Below are 25,737 nucleotides of genomic sequence, written 5' to 3'. Positions count from 1 at the left end.
CTTGTAACTCATCTTGCAAGGAATTAATATATCCAAATGATTAAACAATTGAACTTTTTGCAGGTGATTTCATTTCTAACATTTATTTTAGGTGGTTTTCGAAGAGAAACATATGGAAATTAACTATGGACAATTTAAGTTTTTCCAACTATCTAGAGACAGTGTAATAAGGAAGATATTAAAGGACATATCTTGAATCAGGTTGAAAGAGTGGTCAATTTTGCCTTTTCTCTGAGATGCCAACACTGAAGCAAAGCTTTAATCATCAGGTGGGAAATCCTCATCCGAGGCATTCTCAAAAAGGGAACCCAAAGTTTTCCTCAAAATGCTAAAAGTTTTGTTGTCCTGAATCCAAATAGGAATCCTAATTAGAACTGCCAGAAAGAGACCCAAATGGCTTGAGCTTAGAAAACCTGAAGTTTATGATTAGTAATTTAGTATATACCTGAGTTTTCCTTTTCAGAGACTCCTCCAATTGAGTAATTTATCTCCGCAAGCTTTCTCATGTTCTGACATCATACTCTTTTCTTTCTTCCCTGATGTCATTTATTTACAATAAGACTACTTGTTTACCGAGTTTTTCGGAAACGAATAACTAACAGAATAATAAAAAGATAAGAACTGTAGAAATACTGAAATGTAACTAAACAAACAGTGTTTTTACGTGGTTCAGGCGTTAACAAGCCCTAGTCCACGAGTCGATGTTATTATACTTGGAAAAGATTACAGTAAGATGGCTGGTGCATAAGAACTTCACACGCTCACAATGTTTCTCTCGGGTTCTCTTGAAGAAGATGAAGCTAGAGAGATTTTAGTAGAGTGTTTGCTATATCGTTTCTTCGTCCCTCCTCTTGTAAAATGAAGGGGTCTTTATAGCTAGGGTTTTGGATTAGGGTTTTTCTCTACGTACATGAGTTTTAATTACACCAGCCATAAATAGGGATACAATTACTATCGTAGCATGGCTACAAGACTCTATGTGGGTATATTTACGTGAAAGTATGGGGAACACACAAAGTCAGCCGTCTTTTCCAAGTTGTCAGCGGAACAGTAGGCGAAAAGGTACCCTTAGGCGTGCTGGGATGTGTGCGGCTTTGACCTGACGGGCGTGTCAGGCGGGATCCTGTGTCAGGCGGATATCATTCCAAATATGCCTCCTCCAGGACTCGACCGTTTGGCTTTGTTCCGTGCGAGGCACGGAACTGCTTCCGCGGAGACCACTCGAAGAGCTTCTCCTGGAAGGAGCTTCCCCGATGGATACTCCTTCGGGAGCTCCGGGAGAGTTGACGAATTTCCGTATGGTGTTTGCTTGGAAGAGTAATCCGGACACCAAGCGGGAGAGGTGAAGCCTTTCTGTATATCCGCGAGCTCTGGTCGCCTATCGTGAAAGACATCGATAATTCTGTTTCCCCGAGGCCATCAATCTAAACGCTATCCGGAAATCTGGATAACATTTACCCCCCAAGGTCACGGAGCTTTGAGGGATCCGGGAGCTTGTACAATCGGTTTCTTAGATTAGGCGAGGGGGCACCTTCTGTGTTCCCGGAAGGGTTCCTTTTTCCCGCCTGAGTGTTAGTATGGAAAAGAAAGAGAATTTCTTCTGTTTGAGATCAAATACTCAAGTGCGGCAAGGACCACGTGTCATTCTGGGAATGGTTCTGCGACCAAGACGTGTGCGTGAGGCGACTGGTTGAGTATGCGTGCGTCAGTCATCTAACTAATGATTTGACGGTTTTTAATGGTACTCCGGGCCCGAGGTGGTGTAATGATGGGAAATAAATACTTTATTCCCATCCGAGGAGTCATAAATAGGATCGTCGCTTCCTCTCCAGCCGTTGGATCTGATGCACACGGAATGGGAAGATCGGGTCCGTCCACTTGAGGAATTCGAAACGGCCTCTTCCCTGCTATAAAAACGAGGGAAAGGACCTTTCTTCCTCTTTACGCTTTTAGATTCTCCATCTTTAGGATTTTCAGATTTCCAAACCTTCGAACTCTCAGGCTTCCCAGCTTACGTTCCCCCGAACTTGCCATTTCTTTTGGTAAGTATCTGGAAACTTTTCTTTTTGATTTGGCAGTGGGTTTATTCCCGAAGTTCCTGGTTTGAATCGCCGTTCGTCTTTGCAGCTTTTACTTCTCGCGACCGTGCTGTGCAGTGATCCAGTTACTCCCTCAACCTTCAACTACCCGAACATCAGTAAGTATTTCTACGTTGCTCTTTCCTCCCAAACTTTAGGTTGTTGGTAGTTGTTAGAGTAGAGGTTTCTGCCATTATTGCTTATGTGCATTTGTGAATAGGGCTTTGGTAGGCATGTGATTGATTGTGAGTCGATAAGTAGCCTTTTCTGCATGTTTTGGCGATTTGCGTTTGGAAAGTCGTCCCGTGTTTTGCTGTTTTAGGGCATAAGCATGAACGCCTTTAGGGTGTCTTTCTCTGGAAAAACACTTCTTTTGGTGGGCTTAGGCTCGGGGTCTGAGTCTGGTTCCTTGCTGTCCTTCGGGTGGCATGGTGCCAATCCCTCGGTAAGCTCGGTGGGAGCCTCTCCAAGCAGTTTTCGAGGAGGGTCTCCCCGACGCCTTTGATACCACTAGGGTATGACAAGGGTGCTGACTGCTTAGAGTGTTTTCTTCTTTCTTTTCTTTTGTCCAGTGACGAACATCTCGAAGGAACAACTCCTTGCTGCGGGGGAGGATGATTCTGCCCAAGAGAAGGGCTCTCCTGTCGCTGGTGGAAAGGGGAAAGGAAAAGCGAAAGCGGTCGCGGCTAGCCCACCAACCTCCAATAGTTCCATCTGGGAGATGGACCAAAAACCGAACCTTTTCAGGAATTATGGCATGCTAGAGCTGTATTCCTCTGAGGCAGGCCTGAAGAACATCCCAGGTCTGATGTGGCACCGTCTGTCGGTGCTGGGCGAGTCAGCTAGCCAGAGCCACGAGGGCTTTGGTGCCTGGAGTTGGGCACACATAGTGTGCGGAGCGCACTTGCCCTTAAGGAGTTACTTCGCCAATTTCTGCGTGAAGGCGGGGATTGCCCCCTTCCAGTTAATTCCTCCCAGTTACAAGCTCTTAGCGGGGTGGTTCATCTTTTGCAAGTCCCGGAGACTGGAAGCTCCTACCCCGGAGGAGGTGCTGTACTTTTATGGGTTGAAGTCTCAGCCTATGAGGGGTCACTCAGACAAGGTGGGGTTTTTCAGGCTAGAAAGGCACCCGGATGTGATGTGCCCCACTTGTCATACCGCGAGGGTTCCAGACCTCCGGGAATACTGGTTCCTGACGACTGGCTTCCCGCTGAAGAGGGTGCCAGCTCTATCTTTGGATTTCAAAATCCCTGGTAAGTGTTTCCTCTTTTCCTTTTCAACTTTGTTTCTTTGTGTTTGATTTGCCTTTTGGGAGGATCTCTAACGCTTGTATTTGATTTTTGCAGAAGTCGTTCCGCGGACACCTCGCTGCGCGGAGATGATAAGGAGGTCCAAGTTCTACGAAGGGCTTTCCGAGGAAGAGTTGAGAGTGGAGGGACTTGTGACCTCCGAATCGTTGAGGGAGTATGGGTTACTCGCCTCCTTCCAAAATATCGAGCCAGTAAGTGGTAGGGGGCAGACTCAGGTGTCGGCTGACATCCGGGAGCAGATTGCCCTGGAGCTGTCTAAGGTGATCACCCAAGCCGCTCGGGACGAAAATACTCTATCTCCTAGTTGGGAGGAGAGGTTCCCCGACCCCCAGCCGGAGGGAGAGGAGATCGAGGCTCGCCACGCCGCGGCTTACCCTAACGAAGGGGCTCCGGGGGCTAGTTCCTCCGGGAGAGGTAAGACTAGTTTTCGATTGATCCACACCCCCAGCCTGTCTGAAGTTTCCCAAACCTCTCAGATGGGGTTTGATCCTCGTTTCCTTAGGCTAGATCCGCGTAGGATACCTTTCGACAGGTACTGTGATAGGGTAGATGAGCTCCTCTGGTGTCTGAGTGATGGTAGTCTGCCAGAAGGTGTCATCATGGTTGACCCTTCTTCTCTCAGCATGTTCTTCCCGGACTTCAAGGAGTACGGGAGCTTCCTGGAGCAGGAAGCGATGTTTTGTTTTGCTCGGGGAAGGCCATCCACGTTTCTCGTGCATGGTCGTCCCTTTCAAACTTTTCTTTTTCTTGTTTCCTGTTCCCTGCTGGCGGGCTTGCTTGTACTTTTATGTTGCTGATTGTCTTGTCTTCCGCTTATCTTCTTTCTCATTTCTTGTTGGTTCGTTAACCTTGCTTTGTACGTTTCTTGCAGAGTATCCCGAAGCCAAGATGTTGGGAAGGGTTACTTTGCTTATTAAGAAGGCTGCCACCAGTCAGGACCCGCCCACGGGGAAAGGACGGAAGCCCAAGGCTGGTAGGGGAGGTAAGGCTGCCTCCCCCAAGAAGACAAGTGGCGAGGCGCAAGCGTCCCCGAGGGTAGAGAAGTCCCCTGCTGAAGGGCCTTCCGAGACTATGATGGTCTCGAGTAGCAGTAGCGACGGGGAAGGGCTTGTGTTCCCCGTGAGGACAACTGGGGTGAGCAAGCGTCCCGGAGGAGATGCTGAGGGTGCTAAGAACAAACGCCTTAGACACTCTTCTCCCGGTCGAAGGCAACAACAACAGCAACGACAGCAATCACAACTACAACAACAGCAGCAACAGGAACAAGAGAGACAATCACCAACGCCGCAGCAGCAGCAACAGCAACATCCAAACCAGCCGCAGCAACAAGGGCAATTACTTCTGCTACCGCAGCAGCAAAAGCAACAGACCGGGGCCTTAATATCCCGGCTGCCTCCCCCTCCAGTCCAAAGGGGGTCCCCTCTTCCGGGGTCTCCGTCTTCTCAGACAACCAATCTTCCCCTGCCTGGCCTGAAGTTCCACTTTCCACGGAAGCCGACCAGTTTTCCCGCTGCCTTCCTGGAGGGTGTGAGACGGGCCGATAGTTTTTTGAAGAGGCGGCTAGAGGCGGAGAAGGCCGTTACTCAGGGAAGGGCAGATAACTTGTCTGCCGTGAAGAGGGCTGAGCTGGCCGAGGGGGTGAGATCTCCTCACCCGGCCGGAGCGGTTCTGGATGGTCCAGCCTTGGAGAAGAGGCTGGTGCCTAGGCTTGGACGTGCATTGGCGCCGTTCGGAGCTGAGATGATGGAGGACATGGCCCTGAGCTTATGCGAGCTCAATTCTGAGAAATGGGCCATCAGTAGCAGCAAGGATCCGCTGTTGCTGACACACGCTGTGAAGCAGCAACTGTCCGGGGTAAGCCGTCAGTTGTTATTTTTTTTGGGATCACCTCTCTTTTGGTCCGGCTTTAGCTCATTCGGTTGTCTTTCCTTGCAGGCCTCTATGATCGCGGAACGCTCGTTCCGGGAGGTTGGTGCAGCTCTCGTTCAGCTGGAGGAGAGCCAGCTGGCTCGCCAGGCCTTGGAGGCGGAGAAACAGAAGCTGACCCAACAGGCCTTGGGGGCTTCGGAGAAGATTGATCAGGCCCGGCGCACGGCTGAAGAAGAGGCGGAGAAGAAATATCTTGCCAAATATCAAGAGTACCGGGCCAAGGCAGAGAATGAGTTTAGACAGCGGTCGGATGGGATTAAGACCGAAAACTCCAAGCTCCGGGAAGAGCTGTCCCAAGCCAAGGTGGAGAAAGATACCCTGGAAGCCCGCTTGCAATCAAAGAACGATCTCCTCCTTAAGCGGCAAGAGGAATATTCCACTCTTCAGAGTAAGCTGCACGACGAGGAGCAACTCCATAAGAGGAGCAGGGATCTCGTGTCTATGCTTCAGTTGGGGCTCGCCGAGAAGGATAAAGAGATCGGGGCTTTGCAATTCACTGCCAGGGGGCATGTGACCGAGAAGCAATCCGTGCTGAACCAAAATAGGGAGCAGCGCAAGGCGATATATTCTCTTAAGGGGGAGCGGGATGCCTCCAAGGCCGAAATGGAAAAATTGAGGGCCCAACTAACTGCCGCGGAAGCACAGCTGGCAACCTCCGAGGCGGAGCGGTTGAAGGAGAAGGAGGATGCTGAGGTGATACTGAACAGGACTATTAATATATCGCATGTGGTCCTCATGCATCAACTCTGGAAAGTGAACCCGGAGGTGTTAGGCTATCTGGGAGATGATGCCGAAGCCATGAGGGAGAAGCTACTCGTGTGGGATCAGGGCCCAGAGGCGTATGTCCAAACTTATAACATTGACGATCGTGCTGAAGCTCCTGAGGCGGGATATCCCGGAGAGGCGGGGACTTCTGAACCTTCTCATGACCAAATTCCTCCTTCCAATGAGCCGACTCCGCCAGCCTCAGCTGAAACAGTGGACCCCGAAGCTGCGGTCGTGGACGCTGTAGTTACCCCCAATGCTTGAAGGGGTTTTATCTTTAATTATTTTTCATTTTGAGTTTTTCATTGCGGACATTTTTACCATAATCATAGCATTCTCCTTTCTTTTCTGCCGAGTTCTTTATTTATCCTTGCGCTTAGGGTAGACATTTATACGGTAGAAACTGTTGTAGGGGCGTATGGGGTTTTGGTTCCAACGGCCAAAACCTATGCACTTCCCACTTGAAGCTTTAACGGATGATGTCTTTTTCCCATGTAGTTTCTAGGTTACGAAGGTTTCCTGGTTCCAACGGCCAGGCTCCTTTCACCGCACTTTATCTTTCCTGAGGCAAATAGTCAATCCAGGGACTTGTAGTTATACTGTTCGCTGGGATTGCTAAGGTGAGTCGTTCCATTGTTTGGAACGGGAGTTCTTTTGGTGAGCGTCGCTAGGCTTAAGGTTAGATCTTTGCGAAGCAAAACTAACTGTTGTTGCGAACCTCATTGTGGCTGACTTCAGGGACCTGGCATGGAGCCCTGCGAGGCAAGGCTTATTGCTGTTGGGGAAATCGCCACGCCCACCAGGTGTGATCCTGGAGCAGGGGCTTTGCGAAGCAAAGCCGGCTGTGAGTGGGGGGATCAAGTATGTCTGCTTCTGGAGCTGAAACTTGCAATGGCCATGGAGCTTGCCATGCATTATTTTGTGAGATCCGGAGTTGGAGCCTGCGAAGCAAGGCTTACAACCGTCGCGGATCTTGCCATCTTTCGCCTCGCTGGACCCGGAGCTGGAGCTTGCGAAGCAACGCTCTACAGCGCTCGCGGATCTTGCCATCTTTCGCCTTGCGGGATCCGGAGCTGGAGCTTGCGAAGCAAAGCTCTACAGCGCTCGCGGATCTTGCCATCTTTCGCCTTGCGGGACCCGGAGCTGGAGCTTGCGAAGCAAAGCTCTACAGCGATCGCGGAGAATTCTGCAAAGGACTTGTCAGGGAGTTGGGGGTGTTTTGGCGTAGCTCTATGAACGTGCCTCGACCCCCAGTCCCGTCCATCGCTGGGCTACACAGGAGATAATACTTATGATACATAATGGCAGGCATTTCCATGGCAATTTTCACATAAGCACATATGACACGTAATGCAAGCATGTTCATGGCAACAAATAAACCTAAGCTCAACAATTTAAACATTTCAAACAATTTAAAAATTTCAAACACAATGCTAGCACATAAGTGGTGTTCTGTGTACGTTTTGTTCAAGGGGCGTATGGTTATGCCTTAGCCATGTATACCCCCCAAGTGAGCGTGGGGTCCGGACGTCTCCGGACCGCGTGGTCACTTGTTAAAACGCAGCTTTGAACACAGGGATAAAAAGTGCAGTAAAAGCGGAGTGAATCTCTCCGTGTTTCATTGAATTAGCCTGCTAGGCGTGAGTTTTACAACAGGGAGGATTATTTCCACATTTTTCGCTTTTGTTATTTTCACCAAGGACTTCCGACTGGATGGTCCGGGGCCTACTGGTAGTAACGGCGGAGGTGCTCCGCGTTCCAGGCGCGCGGGACGTTAGATCCGTCGAGTCTCTTTAAGTGATACGTCCCATGGCCCACTTTTTGTTGGACTTCGTAGGGGCCTTCCCAGTTGGGTCCGAGGACTCCTACTCCCGGGTCCTGCGTAGCAGGAAATACTCTCCGTAGGACAAGATCTCCAACTTCGAATGTACGGCTCTGGACTCTCATGTTAAAGTGTCGGGCTATCTTGCCTTGGTACATTTTTAGTTGGACCTGCGACTGCTCCCGGAGCTCCTCGATCATGTCCAAGGACTCCTGGAGGAGGGCATGGTTCCGGGTAGGATCGTAGGTGTCTTGCCTGTGAGAGGGGATCATAGCTTCTACTGGGATGACGGCCTCGCAACCGAAGGTCATGGAATAAGGCGTGTGCCCCGTCGAAGTTCTCTCTGTTGTGCGATAAGCCCAAAGTACTCGCGGAAGTTCTTCCGGCCAGTGAGCCTTGCAGGCTTGGAGTTTTTTCTTCAACGTGGTCTTTAATATTTTGTTTACAGCTTCCACTTGTCCATTAGCCTGTGGTCTGGCGACTGCGGAAAAGCTTTTGATAATTCCATGCGAAGCACAGAAGTTCGTGAAGTGTTCACTGTCAAACTGCTTTCCGTTGTCGGACACAATTTTCCGTGGAAGCCCAAAACGACACACTATATTCCTGATGACAAAATCCAGTGCTTTTTTAGATGTGACCGTGTTCATAGGTTCAGCTTCAGCCCATTTGGTGAAGTAGTCTACCGCGACTATGGCGTACTTCACTCCACCCTTTCCAGTGGGGAGGGAACCTACTAGGTCAATGCCCCAAACGGCGAACGGCCAGGGGCTGGTCATTAGGGTAATTTCCGTAGGCGGCGCTCGCGGAACCTTGGCGTACCTCTGGCACTGCTCACACTTCCTGACATAATCCACACAATCCTTCTTCATGGTGGGCCAGAAGTATCCTTGTCGAAGGATTTTTTTGGAGAGGCTCAGCCCGGAGGTATGATCACCACAGAAGCCTCCGTGAATCTCATGGATGATGGTGCTGACTTCGGTTCCGGCAACACACCTAAGGAAGGGTATGGACAACCCCCTGCGGTAAAGCTTTCCATCCATAACCACGTATCGGGGAGCTTGATACTGGAGCTTCCTTGCGTCCGCTTTATCGGTGGGGAGTTCTCCGGTGGTGAGAAATCTGAGGATGGGTCCTATCCAGGAGTGGGAATGGTCGATGATGGCGTTTATCCTTCGCGTCTCAGTACTGGGGGCTTCTAAGTGCCCGATGGGGACTAAGCCATACTGTTCAATCTCCGGGTCCGTTGCAAGCTTGGCCAGCGTGTCTGCAAGTGAGTTCTGGTCCCGGGGGACCTGGCGGATTTTGTAGCCTTTGAAATGCTGCAGTAGGCCGCGGGAGAGAGACACGTAGGCAGCCATCCTTTCGCCTTTCGTCTGGTATTCCCCGGATATTTGGTTTACCACAAGCAGGGAGTCGCTGTACACTTCGATTTTTTGGGCTCCGACTTCTCTGGCCAGTCGTAACCCAGCTAACATGGCTTCGTGTTCTGCCTCGTTGTTGGATGCTGGGAATGCGAAACGGAGGGCGCTCTGGAGCTGATGCCCTTGGGGAGATATTAGGATAACCCCCGCTCCAGCTCCTTTTTCATTTGAGGCTCCGTCTACGTAGACCTTCCAGGTGGGAAGTTCCGGGACAGGATCTTCTGGGAGGTCATTCATTCCCGAGCACTCCACAATAAAGTCCGCGAGAGCTTGACCTTTTATGGAAACACGCGGTTGGTAGTGGACGTCGAACTGGCTTAGTTCCATGGCCCACTTAAGCAATCTGCCAGAAGACTCGGGCTTCTGCAGGACTTGTCGGAGAGGGTGGTTGGTGAGTACTTTGATGGTGTGCGCCTGGAAATATGGCCTCAGCTTCCGTGAAGCGATCAGCAAGCAGAGGGAGAGTTTCTCGATCATCGAATATCTGGACTCAGCGTCCAATAACCTCTTGCTTACGTAATACACAGGGAGCTGGATACGGCCATCTTCCCGGACGAGAGCGGCACTTACTGCGTGCTCAGTCACAGCTAGGTACAAGAACAACGCCTCTCCTTCGACCGGTTTGGACAAAATGGGGGCTCGGGTTAAATGTTCTTTGAGGTGTTGGAAGGCCGCTTCGCATTCGGGGGTCCACTCGAACTTCTTGTTCCCTCGCAGAACATTGAAGAAGGGGATACACTTGTCGGTGGCCTTGGATACGAAGCGACTGAGAGCAGCTATCCTTCCGGTAACGCTCTGGACATCCTTATGCTTCCGGGGGGAAGGCATATCTATGAACGCCTTTATTTTTTCAGGGTTGGCTTCCACGCCGCGGGAGCTGACAATAAAACCGAGGAACTTTCCAGACGAGACCCCGAAAGTACATTTCTTTGGATTTAGCTTCATCCCGTACTTTCGGATCACGGCGAAAGCTTCCTCAAGGTCGTTACTGTGGTCCCCGGAGGTCTTGGACTTTACCAACATGTCGTCCACGTACACCTCCATGTTCCTCCCCAGTTGGTCCTTGAACATTCTGTTTACCAGACGCTGGTAAGTCGCCCCAGCATTCTTCAAACCGAAAGGCATGACCACGTAACAGTAGACACCCTTATCCGTGAGGAAGCTGGTGTGTTCCTGGTCCGCGACATGCATCTTGATCTGATTGTATCCGGAATACGCATCCATGAAGGATAAGAGTTCGTACCCGGAAGTAGCGTCCACCATCTGATCGATTCGCGGGAGAGGGAAACAATCTTTCGGGCAGGCCCTGTTTAGGTCCGTGAAGTCAATGCACATTCTCCAGGACCCATCGGGTTTCGGGACCAGAACTGGGTTGGCCAACCACACGGGATAGTGCGACTCCTGGAGAAAGCCTATGGTCATCAATTTGTCCACTTCAGCTTTGACGGCTTCGGCTCTCACTGGGTCCAGCGGCCTCCTCTTTTGGCGAATTGGAGTTGCAGCTGGGTCTATGTTGAGTGCGTGGCACGCAACATTGGGATTAATCCCTGTCATATCAGCGTGGCACCATGCTAGGATATCCTGATTATCCTTCACAGTGGCCACGATCTTATCTCGAACGGCCGACGGCAGGTTTTTCCCTACCTGAATGACCTTGGTGGGTTCCTCCGGATTGAGGATCACCTCTTCGATTTCCTCCATCGGCTCTATTGCTTTCTCGATTCCCACTCTTGGGTCTAGTTCGTCAAAGTATGCCTCCTGAGCATCCCTAGTTCCTGGCAATACTTCCGCCAAAGGAATGGCAGCAAACGTCTCTCGGACCGTGTAGACGGCTCGGACGGAGACGTTATAACAGCTCCGTGCACTTCTCTGGTCTCCTCGGAGGGTGCCAATACGCCCATCGTCGCAGGGAAACTTCAAGCATAAGTGACGTATCGAGGTTATGGCCCCACAATCGATCAGGACCGGTCGGCCTAAGATGGCATTATACGCCGTGGGGCAGTCGACCACCACGAATGTGCTATGCTTGAAGGCACAAGCGTCGCTTTCTCCTCTGAGGGTGACCGGAAGTTGAATTTTGCCTAATGGCATGAGTGCGTCCCCATTGAAACCTTGAAGCTGGATGGGGCATGGGGCCAGGTCCGTCTCGGTCAATCCGATCGCGTGGAAGGCCGCTTTGAAGAGGATGTTCACGGAGCTTCCGTTATCGATCAAGATCCGTGAGACCTTCTTATTGGCAATCTGGGCTTCCACTACGAGGGGATCGTTGTGGGGGAAGTGCACATGTCGAGCATCGTCCTCCGTGAAGGTGATGGGAAGATCCATCATTCGGGGACGTTGAGCAGGTGATTGGACCAAAGCGCACATCTCCTCGGCGTGCTCTAACTCCTTCAAGTACCTCTTCTGGGAGTTGCGGGTACTTCCGGCAAGGTGTGGTCCTCCGGAAATGGTGGCGACGTGTCCGTCAACGGGTGGCGGAGCAAGGCCGGGTGGATATGGGTTGCCTGGTCCTGGAGCCAACAAGGCAATGGGCGCCGGAGCGGGTGGAGCAGGAAGTGCTGGGAACTGAGACCCGGGAGCTTGGGGGTGACCGGCTCCAGGTGCGCTAGCGGCCCCCCTCTGTCCCGGGGAATATGCAGCTCCGTGAACCACCCCCTGTCCGGGATAGATTATGGGTATTCTCACCCACTGACCGAGGTGTCCCGCTCTTGCCAGGGACTCGATCTCATCCTTCAGCTGAAGGCACTCATTCGTGGTGTGCCCCACGTCTCCGTGGAACTCACACCTCTTATTGGAGTCTCGCGGACGCCTTCCTCCGTGAGACACTTTCGGGGGCTTCCTGTAGTTGACCATATTACAGGTCGCCCGATAGACATTTTCTCGCGAGTCTATCAAACTGGTATATTCCGTGAACTTGGGCTCATAATCCTTTCGGGGTTTCTTTGAATGGTCTCCCCGGTTGGAGTTTTTTCCGCTTCGTTTGCTCCGCGATTGGCTCAAACTTCGTTCCGGGACTTCCGCTTGCGGCTGCGGCATGCTAGGAGCGATACTACATCCGGTTTGTACCGCTCCATACCCAGAGAAATGTGTTTGACCCGGCGTCTGAACAGACGCGGAAGGCCCATACACACTCGGAGTGAATCGGGCTCCTGGAAGCGTGAGGACTGGTGCGGGAGCTTGCGAAGCAAAGCTCGGCGCAGTCACGGAAGGGGTTGGAGCCGGGGGAACTCCAAAGGCTTGCTGGTAGGCATCCTCAAGGTTGATGATTCCCTGAGCTTTTGACATGAATTCGGACAGGGTTTCTGCCCGTCTCCTTTGCATTTCTCCCCATAGCAGGGAGCCGACAGTAAGGCCCGATTGAAGGGCGATCAGCTTCATGTCATCGCTGACCTTGGTTTTTGCAGCAGCTTCCATCATTCTCTGAATGAAAGCTTTGAGGTTCTCAGTGGGTTGCTGTTTGATGTTGGTTAAGGAACCAACCTCCATGTCGTGGTCGCGGGCAGCAATAAACTGCCTCCTAAACGCGGACTGTAGCTCCTTCCAACTGTGGATTGATCCGGGAGCTAATCTTTTCCACCAGTCCTCCGCAGACTTGGTAAGGGTGAGTGAGAAGCACATGCATTTGGCGTCCTCACTGACGCGCGCCACTTGCATCATTTTATTGTATTTAGCTAGGTGGGTACGCGGGTCTGTCCTCCCATCATATAATTCTATGTGAGGCATTTTGAAGTTATCCGGGAGGGACGCTTCCGCGATCCTCCTAATACATGGTTCCGGGTCTTCCTCCTCAGAATCTGACAGGGCCCCACTTTGCTTCCGGACCAGCTTGGTCAAGGCAGCAATCTGTTCCTCGAGCCTCTTCGTATCACTTTCCGGGAGGTCACGTCCCCGGAGCTTGTCATTAATATGATTTCGGAGGTCATCTCCGCGAGGCCGGGCTTTTTCCCCTTTGGCCTTCTCATACTTGGCCTCCAACCTTCTTCTTAGGTCCACCGTGGACCAGCTATCTTCGGAGTGCGAGTTCGCGGCCCGACCGTCCTGATTGACGGAATCACTGGGGCGGTTGTTCCTTCCCCTAGGCCTGGGTGCCTTAGCACCGGGCCCTTTAGGCACAGAGTGCCCCCTTGGGGCTGAAGGGCGTCTGGGCTTAGGAGCGCCAGAGACCTTCTGCGCGCGGGGGGGGCAGTCGGCCTGGTGATTCACGCCTTTAGGAGGTGCAGGGGCGTCAGCGCGCACAGGCTCTCCCACTTTTTCTTTGCCCTTGTTAGGGGCGGCTTTGGATGGTCCAGCAGCGGCTGGATCCGGCATGGGGGCATCAGCACCACCTCGAACAGAGGTATCCTCGTCCGAGTCGCCTAGATCTCCGAACCTACTTTGGAGGCGTTCCATCATGCGTTGCATTCTTTCGGAGACGCGCTCCTGCTCAGCAAGCTTGGCCTTAGTGGCCACCAGTTCTTCGGCTACTTGGACCAGTTCTGGGTCCTTCTCATAGTAGCAGCCGTCCTTGTAATAACCGTCTTGGACATACTCTTCTTCGTCTTCTAAGTATGTTGTATCTTCGGTACTGACCTGATCCTGGCGGGATGTCGGGTCTTCACCTTGGTAGTCTCCGGGTTCGCTTTGCACCACATCTTCCATCACGGTATCGGGGTTGACCGTAGCATTTTTGTCAACAGCGGATTTTCTCGTAGTCACCATCTCTTTAGCACGAAGTGAATACAAAAAACGTACACAGAAAAAGAGCTGACTAACAACTTCCTACCGCTCTCAATGAAAGCACCAAAATGTTTACCGAGTTTTTCGGAAACGAATAACTAACAGAATAATAAAAAGATAAGAACTGTAGAAATACTGAAATGTAACTAAACAAACAGTGTTTTTACGTGGTTCAGGCGTTAACAAGCCCTAGTCCACGAGTCGATGTTATTATACTTGGAAAAGATTACAGTAAGATGGCTGGTGCATAAGAACTTCACACGCTCACAATGTTTCTCTCGGGTTCTCTTGAAGAAGATGAAGCTAGAGAGATTTTAGTAGAGTGTTTGCTATATCGTTTCTTCGTCCCTCCTCTTGTAAAATGAAGGGGTCTTTATAGCTAGGGTTTTGGATTAGGGTTTTTCTCTACGTACATGAGTTTTAATTACACCAGCCATAAATAGGGATACAATTACTATCGTAGCATGGCTACAAGACTCTATGTGGGTATATTTACGTGAAAGTATGGGGAACACACAAAGTCAGCTGTAACGACCCAAAATCGCTATTAAGGCTTAAGGGCCTTGATTAGTGTGCCAGGAGGGCATGTTGGGATTTATGTGTGATTTTATGAGTTAAATGCATGGTTATGATTTAAAGCATGTTATTTGACTAATTGTTTATCTGAGATGCATGACTATGTGTATTAGTATGCATGTAGGCCCTGATTGTGTTTGAAGGGCATAATTGTAATTTTAGCCGCTGAGGGCATATATGTGATAATTGTATTCCGTGATTTGTACCACGTGAGTGTGGTGGTATTATTTTGATGCACGTGCCGAGACGGTCCTAGAGAGCAAATTAACTTAAGAGTCACAACGGGATTTCTATACCCGGCTCGGGAGGAGCCTAGGGGTACTTCGGGAATTTTATGGCTAAGATTGAGATTTAGCGGGTAATGGTTATTGGTGATTGAGTAACCTGGGTAACCATTAGTTACTACTTAGAGTAACAAGTTCTAGATAGAAAATGGTAGAAATGAAATAGAAGTAAAAGGACTTAAGTGCCCTTGAGGTTAGTTGGGAAAGGATAGGCAAGGAGGGGTAAAATGGTCATTTGGCTGGGAATTGGATATATGGCAGCTGGGTATTAAGGGGTACACGGTTTGGGGCTTGGTCATTTGATGCTTTGATAATTTGAAGAGAAGAAGAAGGAGAGGGAAAAAGCTAGGGCATGAAGAAGAAGAAGGGAGCTGAAACTTGAAGACTAAGGGGGTGAACCAAGGAAGCCTAAGGTTGGATTCTTGATTGAGGTAAGAGTTTTAAACATCCTTGGGTTTTCTTTTCTGTTGTGGTTTAAGATTTTGAAGCCATGGTTTAGGTTTGTCAAGCTTGGGTTGTGTTTTTGGCCTTTGGGTTTGAGTTTTCTGAAATTTGGAATCAAATGGGTGATTTTGAGTGTGATTGTGTTATTGAGTTGGGTTATGATGTTTATGGGTTGATGTATGGTCTATTTGGAGTTTTGAGTTGGTTTTGGAGCTTGGGTGTGAGTTTGGGACGATTTGGGAGGTTTTAGCTCGGAGAAAATGCAGGGGAAAAACCCAGAATTCTGGGTCTGCGAAGGCGTGCCGCGACACGGGTTTTTCGTGCCGCGGCGAGGGAGTCCCTGAGTGATGTGTGCCGCGGCACAAGAAAGTTGTGCCGCGGCACAAGGCAAATTTCAGGTTCACATTTTTGGCAATTTTAGGCCTTTGCTCCGGGGGTTCGGGGGATGTCTCCGGGGTGTTGTTTTAAGGTTTTAGAGGTCCCGAGAGTGCGGGATTGGTCCCGGGAAGTGGTTTTGGGTTGATTAGTATTGAGGGATGTTTCTTGTGTGTTGTGACTAGGTTGTTGGTGAGGCTCGTGCTAGAGGACCAGGCTCGCAGCTTTAGTGCATCAGGAGGCTCGGAATACAGGTAAGAAAACTATAACACCCGAGGTTAGGGCATGGCCCCAGATTGTATTATGTGCAAATGTTTAAACCTTAAATGAATCATGATGTGTGTGAATGATTATTTCGAATGTACTATATGTGTGAATATGATGAAATGAGCGGCCGTGGGCCGAGTACGGCGTAAGCCGGGGCGGCCGTGGGCCGAAAGTAACACCTAGCACATGGGATGCTATAATCAGGGCGGGGCCCGGTGGATTCATGTGTTATGCTATAATCAGGGCGGGGCCCGGTGGATACATGTGTTTGCTTAGTCTAAATGGTTGACTTATCTATTTGTGGATTATCTGTTATGATAAAACTGTATACATTGCATATGTTATGTTCTGCATGAGTTTTCTTGCTGGGCTTCGGCTCACGGGTGCTCTGTGTTGCAGGTAAGGGCAATGACTGAGTCAACCAACCATGAGTACGGAGAGCGTGAAGCGACGTGTACATGTTTGGTCTGCCCGACTGCTTTGGTTGGGGGTTTAATCGAAAATGGCTGTAATAACCTATGATTTTATGATTTCTCAACTGTAACCTTATTTCAAGATGTAATTAGTTTTCAAACCTTATTTTGGGATCCCAAATGTTTAATAATAGAAGTTTTAATGAAATGACGTATTTTCAAAGATTACAGCCTTAACTTTTAATTAGTCACACTTTTGTTTCAAAGCCTCGGTTAGCGAGGCCATTGCACACTGTTTTGTCTTAAAAACTCACTTAGTAACGGCTCTAAGGAAGTAGGGCGTTACAACTTGGTATCAGAGCGAGCCAAGGTTTATTGGTTCTGGAGATCGACCGAACATGTACGCTCGCTGTCAGTGACAAGCTCGACTCTGGGTTGGTTGGTATGAATGATTGACATGTTTGAATATATGTTTGAATGCCCTGTTTGCCTGCTTATTTATATGGAGCATGAGGAATGAGATGACATATGCATGAGATACTGATAGGGCCTGGCCCTTGACTGTTGCATGTTGAGATCAATGTGTGCTGAATAACATTATTATGCATGTGGATGAAAATTGGCATAATGGTTCGCATATTGAGCGTATGTGGTTAATTTTCTGGATTAAATTCATATGTTATATCGGTATATTGGCTTGTATGAAGCATGATGAGCATGGATACACTTAGTGGTGATAGAAATTTGGTAAGCTAAATGTATATCATTGTGGACTTGACCTAGTATATGCTTGTGTGTGCATTATACCTGTGGATATTTGGACCTAGTGGTGGTTTGGTTCAGAGTAGGAACCCCAGAGTTCAGGTGTTGGGTCAGTTTTGACAGGTGAAATTGTGTTGTTGGTTCCTAGAAGGGTTTGGGGACCTGATATTGTGTTTGCAGAGGGGTTTTAGATATAGGTTGGAGTTGAGATCTCCAGTTATCCCTGGAAGCAGCAACAGAGGGTCGCTAGTGTGTGGGTAAGCTGTGGAGTTTGTTAGTCGAGATGGGATAAGTGAACAGCGGATTTCTCTGGGGAAATAGCTGATTCCGACGTTTTAACAGTAAGGTTTCAAGTGTTGGTTTACCGTGAAGTATGGTCAGATAAGGGTACTAAATGAAAGGCTTAAAGGGTGTTATCCTCGGGTTTTGAGGAGAATTCGGACTGACAAGGGATTTATCAATAGACGGGCAGAGTTATTTCCACCCATGGTTAAGAGGATGAGAGATCCTGATTAGAGGGTTATGTTAAATGTTGAGGCAGAGGAATGCCTGGAATTGGTACTCGGGCTGAGGTACTGGCTTAATGGGTTAGAAAGAACCTAGATGATGAATGGTTAGGACAGATCTTAAAGACATGATTAGAACCGTGGAGGCGGTCAAATGTTTAAGTCTGGTTTGGACTGTAAGGGGTAACGACAGCGTAGATCAATGGGTTTGGTGAATTGGATAGTTCATTTCAGAAATTTATACAGATGGATGTATCTGGAATTGGTGGCGACCCATTTAAGGACATGAGATCTGGAATAGTCTAACGCATTTGGGCTGCTTTGAGGAAAGAGTTTTTGTCTGCATGTGGATGGCGGAGAGGGCCATATTGTTTGAGGAACTGATGGTTGATGTATAGAGCATGAGTGCTAGAGCCGCAAGGGCGGTGCTTCCTTTGATGGAATTAGTGAAGATAGATTCGTGATAATCAAGTTGAAAGAACCCCGGATAGTGTTGTGGCTTTTGGATTGCCAAGAAAAAGGGGAAAAGTCTGACTGATAAGACGGTACTTTTGTCGATGGAACGCAGCGAGGTCGGATTCTCAATTTTTAGGTAAAAGGACTCCAGACAGTGCTTGGGCACCTAGATTGAGATTGGAAAGAAGCCTGATCGAAAAGGTAGTTATCGAGATGGCGACAGGAACCAGGAGGTTAATTGGTATGCACATGAGGAAGAGGATGCCACCTGAGAGGAGGTCAGGTGAGGACATGATTTCTACGTAGAATGACTCGAGATGTTGGGATGGATTTCCATGGTGAGGGAACGGAGAACTGGAATGCACCGATACATTCGAGGTTCGAGGCTGAGTCCTCAAGGATGAGTATTTAACTGGCGAGCTTGTGCTTTGGGCATGTAGCGAACTAGAAGGGCTCGGTGTTGAGAATGTTCCGCGAGGGAGATGGACATAGAGAGGTTGCCTCAAAGGTGCCATTTGAGAGGCCGAGGACGGTAATACTTATGGAGAAGGAATTAGAAACTCTGGCAGATGGATTGTTGAGGATATCATCTGGAGTACGTAAAGGAGACAGAGCTGACCAGTGGGAAAGTTATGTGGGTATGCAAAGAAAGATTTAGGGAATACTTCAAGGTCGGACTACAGATAGGATTGGTATAAGGAATGTTGTAAAAGACGGATTGGCCGACAGAAACTCTATTGAAGAAATCGAAGGAATTTGATCTTGGATTAGCCAGAGTGTTATACTGCGTGGATTGCTAGTATCGTCGGGATAGGACGAAAAGTACAATGTTGGATACAAGGTGGGACGATGTCCCCAAGAGTTGATCTACGACCTGGTTATTGCCAGTTGGAAGCCAAGGATAAAGACTTTTCGTGAATTGATTAGGTTGCACCGGGCAGGGTGTGAGGAATTGGTAACAAGGATTCTGGAACGGTTCGAGCTGCAGCAGCACAGGTAAGTTCTTTAGACAGAGAATGCATGAACGGTGTGGGCAAGTTCCCTTCAAGCTCACGAACAGTGCATATGGATTACTCCCAGACAGAAATGGTGAGCAAGTGACTATGCGAAAGACGTTTGTACCCAGAAGGCGAAGTCACAGGTAAGGTTCTACGGAGTGTTAGTTTGGATGTCGTCAGGAGTACTCAGATTAGAGCTACAAGGAGAAAGGACAGGTAAGAGAGGATTTGATCTGAAGCCGCGATAAACTAATGAAGAACATTTGAAGAACAGAAAGCATCTCAGGACTGGTAAGCGCGTCATCTATTGCACAAGCACCTCCGGAGGCAACTACATCAGAGATGAGGAGAACAGTAAAACTCGAGGTTAGACGGACTGAGTGGTGTCACATCAGAAAGAAATTCAGAAGACAGGTAAGAATTTATTGGTATCTGGCGGTGCTGGAATATGCGTATGTTTTGATTAAGTAAAGAGTGATTGCATAAAGGACATGATCTATGGTAGGGTTATGGAAATGTGAGATTGCATCACGATTTGGGCACGCCCAGGAATAAATTGACGCGAGGATGGATTGAACCTAGCGGGAGGTGACTGAATGGACCATGGTTGATACAATTGGGACGTTAAGTCGACTGTTGTGCATGGCATAAGGTACTTAAGTATTGGGTATTAGTAAGAAAGATAGCGTTGAGACACAGAGGTGGTGAAAAGTAGCAGACAAATGATCAGTGTTTGAAATCCTCGATTGAGCAAGGGAAATTTAATGGGAGGCGTGTATCAGTCAAGGAATAACGCTATAGGCTGTAATGGAGGACAAGGCAACGACTGAGATCGGCATGATGTTAGTAGGTAATGGTTAGCTGGTGGGTGTCACTGAGCTATGGAATTCAAAGTGTTGGTTTGAGTTGAAACAGGGAAGGACCCTGCTAAGGTGGTACAAGTTAGGATACCAGGAATGGATGAAGGATCCAATTAGATTCGGTTTATGAATGAGAATTCTGAATGGACATCATTCCACCTCCTAGGGTACGTCGTACCGGGAGGGTCGAGCGGGTGACAGAACCTAGTGTTTTCCTTTGGACCCTGAGGGGTTAGGTGATGTGGTGGTGCATCGTGGGGATAGACCACAATAGACCTTAAGTAAGGTGTTTGGACATGAAAAGTTTTAATTCGGTTGTTTGAGTTAATGTTGTTGGGGCAAGTGAACTGGTTTCAGGATAGAACGTCGATGACATTGAATTGAGGCCCTATAATATTTTAAATTATTGGAATGGATTTAGAGAACGAAAAGAACAGAGTGGGAACCTGGAATTATCAGTTGATTGCAAGTGGGGTGGCAGTCTGAAAGTTTATCGGATATCTTAAAGAACTGAGCGCCGAGTAGGCGAATACTTGAAGTATTAAGGGAAGTGTAATCCCTGATGAGTTAGTCGTGGTGGCGGTTGCTGGTGTCTTGTTAAAGTAACACGACATATGACATGGTAGGAGGCAAAGGGTAGTGAATACTACGATTTGGCATCGGTTCAGAGAGAAGCCAAGTGGTTGTTGGAACTCTTAAGGCAGGAGCGTCTGCCTATTTGAAAGGATTAACAGCTTGTAAATTGATAAGTGTTGAGGAAATAAAGTTCCGGAAGGAAAGAGTTGCGTCTCTGCATTTTAACAGACGAGGATCTGTAAGGTGTTCAGAGAAAGAAGGGAGAGTTCTGACTCTTAATTCAGCATAAGATTCTGAAGTTTTACCAAGGATTAGGCCAACGGGGCCTACCAATTGATCCCACCTAGTAGAGGTGACGAATTTTGAGTATCTCTGGAATCAGGAATAAGACGATGAATTGGTCATTGTAATCTAGGCAGACCCTGAGGTTTCTGCAGGGTTGCGGTATAAACAAGAAGCTATCGAGAGTATGGCTATTAGACGAAATCTTGAGGGGCAAGATTGTTACTCTTGTGAGAGTGTTGTTGAAAAGTAAAGTAAAGGCGGTGGGCCTTGGAAATTATGGTCAGAGTTGCGGGTTTACTGACTGATGTGTTTGGATAAATTTCGAGGACGAAATTTTTATGAGGAGGGGATAGTTGTAACGACCCAAAATCGCTATTAAGGCTTAAGGGCCTTGATTAGTGTGCCAGGAGGGCATGTTGGGATTTATGTGTGATTTTATGAGTTAAATGCATGGTTATGATTTAAAGCATGTTATTTGACTAATTGTTTATCTGAGATGCATGACTATGTGTATTAGTATGCATGTAGGCCCTGATTGTGTTTGAAGGGCATAATTGTAATTTTAGCCGCTGAGGGCATATATGTGATAATTGTATTCCGTGATTTGTACCACGTGAGTGTGGTGGTATTATTTTGATGCACGTGCCGAGACGGTCCTAGAGAGCAAATTAACTTAAGAGTCACAACGGGATTTCTATACCCGGCTCGGGAGGAGCCTAGGGGTACTTCGGGAATTTTATGGCTAAGATTGAGATTTAGCGGGTAATGGTTATTGGTGATTGAGTAACCTGGGTAACCATTAGTTACTACTTAGAGTAACAAGTTCTAGATAGAAAATGGTAGAAATGAAATAGAAGTAAAAGGACTTAAGTGCCCTTGAGGTTAGTTGGGAAAGGATAGGCAAGGAGGGGTAAAATGGTCATTTGGCTGGGAATTGGATATATGGCAGCTGGGTATTAAGGGGTACACGGTTTGGGGCTTGGTCATTTGATGCTTTGATAATTTGAAGAGAAGAAGAAGGAGAGGGAAAAAGCTAGGGCATGAAGAAGAAGAAGGGAGCTGAAACTTGAAGACTAAGGGGGTGAACCAAGGAAGCCTAAGGTTGGATTCTTGATTGAGGTAAGAGTTTTAAACATCCTTGGGTTTTCTTTTCTGTTGTGGTTTAAGATTTTGAAGCCATGGTTTAGGTTTGTCAAGCTTGGGTTGTGTTTTTGGCCTTTGGGTTTGAGTTTTCTGAAATTTGGAATCAAATGGGTGATTTTGAGTGTGATTGTGTTATTGAGTTGGGTTATGATGTTTATGGGTTGATGTATGGTCTATTTGGAGTTTTGAGTTGGTTTTGGAGCTTGGGTGTGAGTTTGGGACGATTTGGGAGGTTTTAGCTCGGAGAAAATGCAGGGGAAAAACCCAGAATTCTGGGTCTGCGAAGGCGTGCCGCGACACGGGTTTTTCGTGCCGCGGCGAGGGAGTCCCTGAGTGATGTGTGCCGCGGCACAAGAAAGTTGTGCCGCGGCACAAGGCAAATTTCAGGTTCACATTTTTGGCAATTTTAGGCCTTTGCTCCGGGGGTTCGGGGGATGTCTCCGGGGTGTTGTTTTAAGGTTTTAGAGGTCCCGAGAGTGCGGGATTGGTCCCGGGAAGTGGTTTTGGGTTGATTAGTATTGAGGGATGTTTCTTGTGTGTTGTGACTAGGTTGTTGGTGAGGCTCGTGCTAGAGGACCAGGCTCGCAGCTTTAGTGCATCAGGAGGCTCGGAATACAGGTAAGAAAACTATAACACCCGAGGTTAGGGCATGGCCCCAGATTGTATTATGTGCAAATGTTTAAACCTTAAATGAATCATGATGTGTGTGAATGATTATTTCGAATGTACTATATGTGTGAATATGATGAAATGAGCGGCCGTGGGCCGAGTACGGCGTAAGCCGGGGCGGCCGTGGGCCGAAAGTAACACCTAGCACATGGGATGCTATAATCAGGGCGGGGCCCGGTGGATTCATGTGTTATGCTATAATCAGGGCGGGGCCCGGTGGATACATGTGTTTGCTTAGTCTAAATGGTTGACTTATCTATTTGTGGATTATCTGTTATGATAAAACTGTATACATTGCATATGTTATGTTCTGCATGAGTTTTCTTGCTGGGCTTCGGCTCACGGGTGCTCTGTGTTGCAGGTAAGGGCAATGACTGAGTCAACCAACCATGAGTACGGAGAGCGTGAAGCGACGTGTACATGTTTGGTCTGCCCGACTGCTTTGGTTGGGGGTTTAATCGAAAATGGCTGTAATAACCTATGATTTTATGATTTCTCAACTGTAACCTTATTTCAAGATGTAATTAGTTTTCAAACCTTATTTTGGGATCCCAAATGTTTAATAATAGAAGTTTTAATGAAATGACGTATTTTCAAAGATTACAGCCTTAACTTTTAATTAGTCACACTTTTGTTTCAAAGCCTCGGTTAGCGAGGCCATTGCACACTGTTTTGTCTTAAAAACTCACTTAGTAACGGCTCTAAGGAAGTAGGGCGTTACAAGTCAGCCGTCTTTTCCAAGTTGTCAGCGGAACAGTAGGCGAAAAGGTACCCTTAGGCGTGCTGGGATGTGTGCGGCTTTGACCTGACGGGCGTGTCAGGCGGGATCCTGTGTCAGGCGGATATCATTCCAAATATGCCTCCTCCAGGACTCGACCGTTTGGCTTTGTTCCGTGCGAGGCACGGAACTGCTTCCGCGGAGACCACTCAAAGAGCTTCTCCTGGAAGGAGCTTCCCCGATGGATACTCCTTCGGGAGCTCCGGGAGAGTTGACGAATTTCCGTATGGTGTTTGCTTGGAAGAGTAATCCGGACACCAAGCGGGAGAGGTGAAGCCTTTCTGTATATCCGCGAGCTCTGGTCGCCTATCGTGAAAGACATCGATAATTCTGTTTCCCCGAGGCCATCAATCTAAACGCTATCCGGAAATCTGGATAACACTACTGTAATTACAATTCTCTACAAGGGAATGAAAAGAGTAGTGCCCTATAAACTTACTCATTTGTTCATATCGCTTTAAAAGCCTTTCCTTCTATTCTTCAAACTTGGAAATGGTATCTGACACCAAAAAATGAATCTATTTACCTTATTATTGTCACTAATATTACCCATATATCATGTTGGTAAGTAAGAAAATATAGAATAAGAACTAACTAATGTATTAGAACATGAGCCAGTACAATTTCAGAAACAAAATTTAAAGAGTTCAATCCAAATCACATGTCCATTTTTTTGTCTCCGTAATCATTGAATGGAGAACATATCATGTTATGAATTGAAACACCAAATGTGGAATTTAATTTAAATTTAAATAAGAGAGAATACCTTTCAACGCTGCAAATATGTTGCTTTTTCCTTGCAAAATTGCTAGTGTTTGGAACTTGGAAGTTTCCTTTTTCAAACAGTTCTCAAACTACAAATACGAAAAACACGTGATCAAGAGGTCAAAAAAATTGCAATACACTAACAAAAACTGATGAAATCGAAATTTTCATACTCAGACCTCTTTTGAGCTCTTCGAATGTTCTTTACAAAAACCTTGTCTGTGGACATAACAACTATCTGAATCAAACTAAAAAAACACATTTCAACTTCAATGTGGACATTATTTATAGATGACCATACCTATCTTTGTCAAATTAGAAACCAGACCAGAATTTCATTCATAATCACGAATTAATTATTTGATCATACAGTGTGTTAAAAGATCGAAATAACCTTGAAATGGTCTCTTCGTTCTTCTTCTGGCCATCATTATGAGCTTTCTCTTTGATTTGTTGAAGCGCAGAAATGATGCCTTTGATATCGCTAAGTACAAACAATCAAAGCACCATTAAGGGGAGGCGCGCCTAGTCGTGGCCCACGAATGGAAAATCGCACTGGGTCGAAGGCACGCATAGGTGGGCTCACACCTGGGGTCACTTGGTTCGGGGGTTGGGTTCACGAGTGGTTGAGATTTGGAGCTTGGCTCAGAGAAACAGGGTTGTGAGGATGGTGGTTAGGTGGTCGGAGATGAGGATGATGGTGGTTACGGGAGTGGCGGCTAGGGCGAAGGAAAGAGAAAAAGACTAGAAGGAGAAGGAGAAGGAGAAAGAGATGATGGTGGTTACGGGAGTAGGTTTGTTCTTTTTTTATATATTTTTTTATTACTTTAACACTTTTTTATAGATAGTATATATTATAATACATTTTCAAAAGACTTATAATTATGTGTTGTGGAAAGTAGTTTTTGGTGTAGTGAGTCGTCCCAGACCTTTTTGGGCATCCTGGACTGATTCAGGAAAATCAAGAAAAAAAAACCTTTCTTTTGTAGTTCCCGATCAAGATTCTCGAGATCTCCTTAGATCCCGGATCTGGGTCCGGAGGAGACTTCTCCAAGCATTTCTAGGAGAAACCCCCGTACCTTAACCAATCTTTTTAGGTTCTAGTGCTAACTGCTTGGTTTTCTTGTTTCCTCAATTGTTCCCAGATCATCAATCATGAGCGACAGTGTCACCCTTCATCTGGAAGATTATGTTCAGTCGGGCCCCATCATCCTAGAAGGGCGTAAACCTCCCAGTGATAACACATGGGAGATGGACGGGGAGAAAAACAAATTCTGGAACTATCAGATGCTGGACGCTTTGGAAAAGCACTTAGGAGTAAAATCAACTCCTGGACTCTTCTACAATCGGCTGGCTAGGAGGGAGGAGAAGGCCCACACCAGCATGGGTGAATTCGGGGCTTGGAGCGTAGGCCATATCAATGCAGAACTACGCTCCCTCTTCATAGCTACTTTGCCCGATTCCTCAAGTTCGTGGGAATTGTGTCATTCCAACTCATGCCCCAAGCCTACAAGTTGCTCACGAGGTGGTGCATTTTCT

The 25,737-nt window shown here is 47.8% G+C and overlaps 1 pseudogene; it reads right to left on the bottom strand.

Moving 5' to 3' along the window:
* Nucleotides 1-24: 24 nt before the first annotated feature.
* Nucleotides 25-25,355, bottom strand: LOC133779490 (uncharacterized; annotated as a pseudogene).
* Between the last annotated feature and the right edge of the window lie 382 nt (nt 25,356-25,737).

Source organism: Humulus lupulus, chromosome 5, assembly GCF_963169125.1.
Source record: "Humulus lupulus chromosome 5, drHumLupu1.1, whole genome shotgun sequence".
Taxonomy (NCBI): domain Eukaryota; kingdom Viridiplantae; phylum Streptophyta; class Magnoliopsida; order Rosales; family Cannabaceae; genus Humulus; species Humulus lupulus.
Note: the sequence above shows the minus strand (reverse complement) of the source record. Positions and strands in the feature narration are given on the sequence as shown.